General features: G+C 41.4%; 1 pseudogene; it reads right to left on the bottom strand.

The window, feature by feature from the left end:
• Positions 1 to 329: 329 nt before the first annotated feature.
• LOC143571235 (pre-mRNA-splicing factor cwc22 pseudogene) lies at positions 330 to 1,115 on the bottom strand (annotated as a pseudogene).
• Positions 1,116 to 8,111: the final 6,996 nt, after the last annotated feature.

Here is an 8,111-nt window from a genome sequence, read left to right as displayed (position 1 = left end):
TATTGGGGATTTTCTAAAAAAAACAAATGCCATGCATATATGTGAATGTGATTATACAACTTTTGTTAATACATATAAGAACAATAAACTAGATATATGAGAACAAAAAGTTTTAACTAAAACAAAACTTCTATCCCAGGAATACAGAATTTGTTTACATCAATAACTTGTTAATGATATGATACGATTAAGAATACTTAAAAAGGTTACTAGCTAGCATTGTAACACACATATACATATACTCTTGATGTTATAATCAGATAGATTACATAAATCATATATTAAAATAAAACTAAAAACAAGAATTCAACTCTTTAACCGGGATCTCCTTATATCCTTGGGCGCTTGTGATCACTTTTATTCCCTCTTTGATCAGATCCCAAAGAACACGAAGAAGGGAAGGATCGTCCAATTGTAGCATGAGGCCTGCTTTTCAAATACCGTCTTTGTTTCTCGGTGATCCCACCAAGCCCGATCGATGTGAAAAAGTTGACTGAAAATCGGGTGTTTCTGTGGTTATCCCTTGGGAAAAGAGATTCAAAGTCTGGCTGCATTCTGGGGTCGGTAAGGCGCTCGTACAAGAGGCGAATGCCAAGGTGCTCTGACAACTCCTGGAATAGAATCTTGATGAAGATTCTAGAAGACGAAGTTGTGTCCTCCTCAGTCAACCGAATATAAGCCAAAACATGCCACGGCAAAGCATCGGTCCCAAGCAATTGTGCAAAAAACTTGGCCACATTGCGCAGCCTGTTTGTCTCGAGCCTATGGATAGTCGAGTAGTGCTGAACAAAACATTTCTCCATGTTTTCTTGGTGGACTTTGTTGATCATACATAACCTCTTGGCCAAAAACGCATAGTAACGACGATAAGTTCTTTCATGACTGCAACACTCTAATAACATTAAGCACACTTCCTTCTCTTGACCTGGTTCCATTTTAATTTGGAGGAGCTTATGACCAGCTTCTTCGAAATCCACACTAGACATAATTGTTAAGTAAATGGTTCTTCGAAGGTTAACTAGATTTGTTTCCGTCTCATCTATAATCCTTACTTCTTCTCTTCTTTTCCTATCCTTATCGCTTCGGTCTCTAACTCTGCCGCTTTGCATCTCCATACTAATTTCAGTGTTCCTATCACTAGAACAGTTAGTGACGGTTTCACTTTAAAATTAAAATATACTTTTCGATACAAAAATCAAACGAAAGATTAATAGAAGCTATCAACTGCTTTGAAATTAATCTTTACACGTTTAAACCTTTATGCAACCGATTCAGATGGTATGTAGTGGGTCAAGAACACAAATAAAACTAACGGCCTAACATTTACAGGGCAAAAGTGCAAACTAATTAAAACAGATGATCAACAGTGTAGAGAATAACATACCTTTTGTATAATTTTTCGTCGATTTCTTCCTTGGCAATTATAAATTGGCGATCAACACTTTTAAATAGAGTATGCTAAAACGTAAAGGGCAAGTAACGCGATGAAGGCCTTTTGTACGGCCCACTTATGACGTATTGGGCCATATTTATGGGCCATAGAGAAGCCTTAAATAATACAAGCATGATGTTAGAATTCTATTTAAACATATGATAAAATTTAAACCCTATTCTCAATGGCGAAGCCAGAAATTGTTTTCTATGACTTCGGGACTTTTTTCCGGCGTCAAAGGTTTCAGGCCCGGATGGGTCGGGTCGGGTATTATTGGGTCATTTATGATGTTTGTTAGTGATTTTTATACTTTCTTTTAAAACTTTTTTATATTTATAAGACCATGAGTAGTCATAAAGCCTTACCTCCAAGCATTATGCGACACGTGGCCTCCATAATGCCTAAACTGAAGCTTATTTAATAGTGTGTAGTTATAAAACCCCCATAATGCCTCAACTTTATTATTATTATTATTATTATTATTATTATTGCCTTCAACGCACGTTATATACAAAACGCACCAAAAAAATAAGCCATAATGCGGGGGGGGGGGGGGGGGGTATACCCCGGCGTTATAGGCTATAATGCCTCCCATAACTTGCCACTACGGGTGGTCTAAGCAAACTAGCTTTTGAACCCGTGTATTACACGGTATTTGTCAAATAATAAATATAAAAAGATCCATTATCTAAAAGAAATGAACATAATTATATGTAAAAAGAAGATAAAATATATAGTATAAACAATAAGAAGTCTAAAATATCAAATTTACAAATTTGATTTTATAATGTACAACTTGCAAAAAATTGTTTTGACCAATTACCCGTTGATAACTATCATAAATGAGATGAGAGATTAGAGAATTAAAAGAGAAATTATAACCCATTTCTCAAAACTGTTTTGTCCCATGACCCATGGATATGCAGGATAAATAAGATGGGAAATTAAAGAATTGGAAATGAAATTATAACCCATTTGCCAAAATTGTTTTGGCCCATGACCAATTAATAGTTAAAATGAATGAGATGATAAATTAGAGAATTAGAAAGGAAATTATAACCCATTTGTCAATATGGTTTTGCTCCATAACCCATGGATAGGTAGGATAAATGAGAAGAGAGATTAGGCCTAGAATGAATGTGAGATTGCCACATCATCCTCATTATTTTCTTTTATTAGTATAGTTAGATAGATATTCATTACGAGAAAACTTTTGAAATAATTTTTTCATAATCAATGGGTTCCAATATCTTTTGATAAATGATACTGAGTTCGCTCGAAAAAAAGGGTTCGAGTGTTAAATCATATCTATAGGTTATTATATAAAACCGAAAATTGACCGGGATCGGCCTGGTGAAGTGTATGTAGCTCCCCAATTGTCGAGTATGTCATAGTAGTATATTAAAACTTATAACAAATTATTATACATAAAAGGTTATAAGAAAAAAAATACTTTGAACAAAAAAAAAAAAAAACAAGCACAGCTAGAGCCTAGAGGTGCATAAACCATATTGAGTCAAATCGGATCTGTTTTAAAACCGTGTTGGAGCGAGTCAACAAAAGTCAAAGCTGATATTAGAAACCAGTTTTATAGAGATACAACCGGACTAGTTTGAAACTAACATGGTTTGGTTTTTTACTGGTTTTCACAAATATATTTTCAAACTGACGGACCGGATCGAGTTGCCACTGGTTTCACTATCGGTTTGACGGTTTCGTATCAGGTCGAATATTGAAGAAACACGGATCCGATCCCCTAGTACGGGTCCTGGATCCAATGAGTCCACAGGGTACAATACGGATAACTATTATTACGGTATGAGTATAACTTCCCAAAGTCCAATGACTGGAACCTGCAAAACAGACACCGTGAGTCTCGTTACAGGAAGGACAAGAGGGGGGTCTTCCTGTAACCACTCTCCGGCGTGAGAATCAGTAACGTTCGTAAAGAGAGAAGTACTGAAGTAAACAGACTAAGAGTAGTCAGAGTATATGTGAATAAGGATACCGGTGAGTGAATGAATCCCTCATGTAGGTTGACAAGGTATTTATAGCCGAAGGATGTAGGAAGGTGATTGGGCCAGCTGTCCTCTTCTAGAATATCTCCATAACCGTTTGGACGCGTGTCCTCTTGTGATAGGTTGAGCTATACATCCCATGTGCATGGGTATAACAACCTGGACAGCGTCACCCAATGATAGGACGGATTGCACCTTGGCCATGTGCACGGTTATAACAACCTGGCCAGGTGTCCCTCATTCATTGGTAGGCAAGTCACGTATTCTTCAAGTAACAATCGTGAGCGTTCTTCTAGAGGGTAGTTAGTTATTGACAACTGTCCAGTTGGCATTGCCCCCTGGTCATTTTGGTGTACCGGTGTCTTGTCCTGCGAATGACTTCTAAGGGTGCCAGGATGCTTCCGCGCGTGGTATGAGGACGTTCTTCCTCTACCGTGATATGCGGGTGATCCATATGTCCCGCGGGTGATATGTGAGAGGTTCCTCTATGACCCGCGGGTGGTACTTAAGGGTGTTTGGGTCTTTTTGATACCCTACCTCTATAAGTCCCCCAGCCCAGTGTTTCTTTCGTGTGAAATCTTTATGCGGTTGAAATTCTAGACTTAATGTATTTTGGGGGTTTTTGAATTTTGAAGTTAGGTAGAAAATATCTTCTGTTGGTATAGATAATCATGAAAAAAGGACAAGTTGACCACTAGCAGGCGCGTGAACCGGTGATGGAACATTTTTGACGGCTGTCACTGTACCCGACTGTGCAACTTTTTCTCTTTTTCGAATTTCCCGTGTGACGTGACAGTTGATGATTAGGCGATGACTTTCTCTCTCCACTGTTCATATCCCATCCCATTAATTGCGATGGGTATAAATAGGGAGAGAAATCTTCTGATTAAAGGTTTATCGCCTTTATTTGTTGATTATCTCATTTGCTTTCTCTCTGATAAATCACTGAACTTTCTCATATTTTCTTATCAAATCTTTCGATAATGTCGAATGTTCAAACTGAAATTGACGAGATAGAAGTTTCATGGAACTATTCAGAATATGAGAAGTTTCTAGAGACGTATGGCATTCCACCAGAGTGGGAGCTGGAGTTTCCTTCTCCCGGTTCCATAGCCAGTTTACCACCACCTGGTAAAATGGCCGTTTATTCGGATTATTTCGTTTATGGGAATTTCCGTTTTCCTATAACGAAATTTTTCATGAAGGTGTTAACTGCCTATGGGATTCATCTCTCCCAGCTGCACCCGCGTGCTGTCATGCGAATTCGTCACTATGAATTTGTATGTATAGCATGTGACATGGTGCCACATGTTGACCGATTTTCGGTCTTTTACTGTTTTTCCAACCGTGACGGTTGGTTTACATGCTAAGGCTTCTCCGATAGAAGTCTTGGTTATGAAGTTGAAAAGGGGTCCGTCGACTGGCGTAATAAGTTTTTCTAGATCTCTGAGGACGTGGTACCTATTACTATGGTCCGTCGCCCAGTTAACAGTGCTCCTCCGGATGTTATCACGGCTGCCCATGAAGGGCGCGATTGGTTCCGCACTCTAATGGCGGAACCAACACCGATGCGGGCGCTACCTGAGGAAGCCCAGGTGTGGGCAGGTATGAGCCGCTTGTGGCCATCGTAATTTATGAAGCACATCTTTGTTGATCTAAACGAACGTAAGTTACCTTTATTGCCTTTCCTTTACCTTGGACCTTTTTATGACTTATCTTCTATCTTTTCAGGTCGGAGTTCTATGATTAACGCTCTGTTCGAGGATAGGGGTTGTGTCCGCAAGAGCATTCGTGATGCGGGGGGGCCTACCCATCCTTGAGAAAACCAAATCCCGGTTCCTTTTTCCTAAGAAGGTGCGGGCTGAACCCATTGTTTCGGACGCCACCTTTGAGACAGGTGAGTATGTTCTAAACCCTTCTCCGCTTAATGCCATTACTTCTGACGGGATGCTCGCCATCTTATCGTCAAGCGATGATGATGGCGATGCTTCTGAGTTTTCCGCTTCTCAAGAAGAGAGGGACTCTGATGAGGATGCCCCAAAACTTTCCTCTGTCTCGTCTTTATTGGCAGAGTTGGAGAAGAAGAGGGCGTTCTTGGCTTTTCAAGCAAGCCAAGCGGATACCAAGACTGCGGACGCTGAGGCGGGACCTTCAAATAAGAAACGAAAAACTCATCGTCCCAAGAAGCCACAGTACAGTCTTGCTGATCGCATTGATACGATGGAAGGTATGTATTACCCTTGAAATGCTTTACTATTTTTGGGCTGCTAGCTAAGTGTAACTTTTTATGCAGATCCGCTGATCTTTCCGGAAGATGTGTCTGAGAGGTTGTCTACTCCAACTCCTCAAACTGAGAAGCAACCATCTCCTTCTCCAGAAAGAGAGGCGGAAGACAAGCCTCCTACTCCTTCCATTGAGTTTGCCGTAGAGGATCGACCAACGTCTCCTCCGACTGAGACTATTATAGAAGAGAGGGTGCCGACTTCATTGGTTGATACTTCAGCGGAGGGACCCGACAACCAGTCTGGGACTGATAATAGTTTTGACTATCTTTTCCAGACTGGGAGTATTACTGGTGATCAGCAGACCAATCCTGCTGTTAATGAGGAAGGTTTCAGGACCGATGGGTCTCCTCTTCGACCTCCTCCTCAACAATCATCGTCTTTCCCCGTTCGCCTAGACCCTTCAGGTTCCCATTATTATGGGGACGCGAACTTGGGTGATAAGCATGATTTGTTTGTCCCTCCATGGGAAATTACTAATGGATCCCGGTTTATTGACTCCGGGGTCTGTATGAGTTTTATTAGACACTGCGTGCCACCGTCCGAAATGGTGCACCAACGTGATCTTTCCCGCCACGACCTTCATACAGACGTGGCCTATCATCTAGCTAATGCCTTAGCCGGTAGTCAAGAAGTTTTGCATGAATGGCGTACTATGGGCGGGAAGCTAGGTGAATCCTCCCAAGCCCTTGAAGATGCGAGGAACGAAGCTGAGGAGCACCATGTTGCGGCCCATACTGCTAAATGGAAGCAAGCCGACGCGGAGAACGCCCTCAAGAGTGAGCAGGATCGCAATGCTGCCGCTGCTCGTCGGTGGAAGGAAGCCTGTGAAAAGCAAAATTCCCTTCTTGAGGCTGCTCGGGCGAAGGCTCAAAAGGAGAGAGATGATTTGGCTTAGGCCCAAGAAGCAAATTTGGCCTTGGAAAATCTAGTGACCCTTCAAGGCACTCGAATCCAAGAGCTTGAGGCAGAGCTAAAACTTCAGAGGGAGCAGACTGAGCTCAAAGACAAAGGTGCCGTTGAGGTTCAAGCTGCTTATGACTCCCTCCTGCAAGCTCATGAGGAAACGGCCGCGGGATCTCAAGCGCTTCAGACACGAGCTGAACCCGTGGAGCAAGACCGTTAGTGGTTCCTCACCCGAGGGGTTGATGCTGTAATTTTTTTCCTCTTGAATGTTCATTGCTTACTTCTTATTTTCGATATTGAAAACTTGTATTTTTATCCTGACAGGTCGTCCGCCATATCAAGGGAAGTAAGGAGCTCACTGATAGCTTTGCCAATCTGATGACTACCTCTTCTTCACTTGGGCGTGTGATGGGTTTTCATGAAGGGATACATTATGCTTAAAGCAACCGCACATTTAAAGATCATCCGCTTCATGGCTTTGACGTCAGGCAAGAACGTGCTAAACGGGTTAAAGAGCATGATGCCTTGGTCTTCCCTTTACATAATATGCTTCCGGAGTTTGCTTCCGCTGATGACGGCGTGAAAAAAATTAAAGAGCTATCTGGGTGAAGAGTCTGAGGATGATTCTTCGGAAAACACGTCATCGAAGGCTCCGGAAGACAAAACGGCCTCGAACCCTTAGGATAGGTGTAGATGTTTTGTAACTTGCAATTTTTCTTTCTCCTTTTGTAATTATTTTTTGGATAATTAATGATAAAGAGCTTTTTTGTCTTTTGTGAGTATCCAACTGTTTTAAGGAAAATATCCTTAAGAGATTTTTGAAATTTGAAATTTTTGAAAATTAGATAATCATGATGACGTGGCGGAGAGAGATTCTTAGGAGCAATTGACAAGACGTGTATGAACCTTTTGACAACCTGTATTCAATTTCTTGAATCTCCCGCCTGACGTGTCAGTCATCTGGCGGTCCGCGGTTTCTCTCTCTTCTGGCACTCCATCAGTCGCATTAATTGCGATGAGTATAAATATATCACTTGTGATTTCATTCAACTTTTATCATTTTCAAATTCTCTCAAGTTCAAACACTCAAAGCATAAAACTTTCTGAGATTTTCCTCTTCTTCTTATTAGATGGCCGGAGAAAAGAAAGGTACCCCTACCATCCATGACGTCGTTGTGAATCTTAAAGAGAAAGACTTTGATGACGTTGTTAACGTATACGGCCTGGCACCTGAATGGGAGCCAGAACGTCCGGCAAAAGGTTCTGTTACCACCAGTCCGCCTCCGAGGAAGATTGCTGTGTATGTGGACCACTTTACTACCGGAAAATTCCGAAATTCCGGTGACAAAATTCGTTCGATCGGTCTTGACAACTTATGGGAATCATATATCCCAGGTCCACCTTTTGGGATGTTGAGAATTCGTCATTTCGAATTCTGTTGTCAAGTTCGAGATTTCGTACCGTCTGTTGGCA

Source organism: Bidens hawaiensis, unplaced genomic scaffold (assembly GCF_021521415.1).
Source record: "Bidens hawaiensis isolate Kalapana, Puna unplaced genomic scaffold, B.hawaiensis_p1.1 tig00025237_1, whole genome shotgun sequence".
Taxonomy (NCBI): domain Eukaryota; kingdom Viridiplantae; phylum Streptophyta; class Magnoliopsida; order Asterales; family Asteraceae; genus Bidens; species Bidens hawaiensis.
Note: the sequence above shows the minus strand (reverse complement) of the source record. Positions and strands in the feature narration are given on the sequence as shown.